Source organism: Condylura cristata, unplaced genomic scaffold (genome assembly GCF_000260355.1).
Source record: "Condylura cristata isolate star-nosed mole 26May11 unplaced genomic scaffold, ConCri1.0 scaffold00041, whole genome shotgun sequence".
Classification (NCBI taxonomy): domain Eukaryota; kingdom Metazoa; phylum Chordata; class Mammalia; order Eulipotyphla; family Talpidae; genus Condylura; species Condylura cristata.
The window spans coordinates 5,928,645-5,929,536 of NW_004567142.1; the positions used below are offsets into that span (position 1 = coordinate 5,928,645).

The 892-nt window shown below is 76.0% G+C and overlaps 1 long non-coding RNA gene across 1 annotated transcript in view; it reads right to left on the minus strand.

Moving 5' to 3' along the window:
• LOC101618555 overlaps positions 1 to 724 on the minus strand; it is a 4,737-nt gene extending 4,013 nt beyond the window's left edge. Inside the window, exon 1 of the long non-coding RNA XR_001146137.1 lies at positions 496 to 724. This is a non-coding gene — a long non-coding RNA (uncharacterized LOC101618555). The remainder of the gene's footprint in view (positions 1 to 495) is intronic.
• Positions 725 to 892: the final 168 nt, after the last annotated feature.

The following is an 892-nucleotide window of genomic DNA, read 5'->3' on the forward strand; positions in this document are numbered from 1 at the left end:
CGGGGGAGGGTCGGGGAGGAGGGGGAGGTTGTCTGGGCCGCCAGACAGGCCAGGGTCAGCGGCGGGGGCAGGGGCTGTCTGGCGGGGAGAGGCCCCGCGTCCAGGCTCCCCTGGGGACGCGGGATTCCAGGCTCCAGCCCCCTCCCCCCTTGGACCTGGGCGTCCTCGGCCCGCCCCCTCCCTGAGAATTCCAGCCTCGCGCCCGTCTCCCCGGGGCCCGGGAGCCCGGCCTGCAGCCCCGCCTGTCCGCGGGCCCGGGAGGCCACTCTCCAGCCCCGCCCTCCTAGGACCCCCAGCGTCCGGGCTCCGCGCCCCGGCCCCTTCCTCCCTCCCGGCCCCGGGCTCCCCACCTCCTCTTTAACCCCAGCTGGAGTCCAGCCCTCTGGGGGTTAAGGGGGCGGGACCAGCTGGTTGCCATGGTGCCAGACTGTTTGGGTCTGCTCTCTGACCCTTGGGGGCTCCCCAGGGTCTGCAGAGGGGGAGGGGGACCCAGACCTGGGAAGTCCTGCGCCCACCCGGCCTCGCCTCGGGCCTCTGGGCTCGGGGAGGTCGCGTCTCCACCACGGCCGCGTCCAGTGACCTTGAACCGGGCCTGGCCCTTTTTTCCGGGCCTCAGTTTCCCCGCGGGGAAATGCGCGGGGGCGAGGGGAGATGCTCGGGTCCTGCAAACCTCGCAGCGCCTCGGCCGCGGCTCCGCTCACCCCCTCCCCAGGCCCCAGGCAGCCCCGGGGCATGCTGGGAGCCCGGGCCCGGGCTCCGGGCCAGGTTGGGGGGCGGGGGCCGCCTCCTCCCTTCCCCTTCCTCCCCACCTTGGCCCGGCTCTCGCCCCCGCCCGAGGGTCTGGGAGGCTGGGAAGGCGGGAGAGGGGCCGCGGCCGGGACGCGGCGCCCGG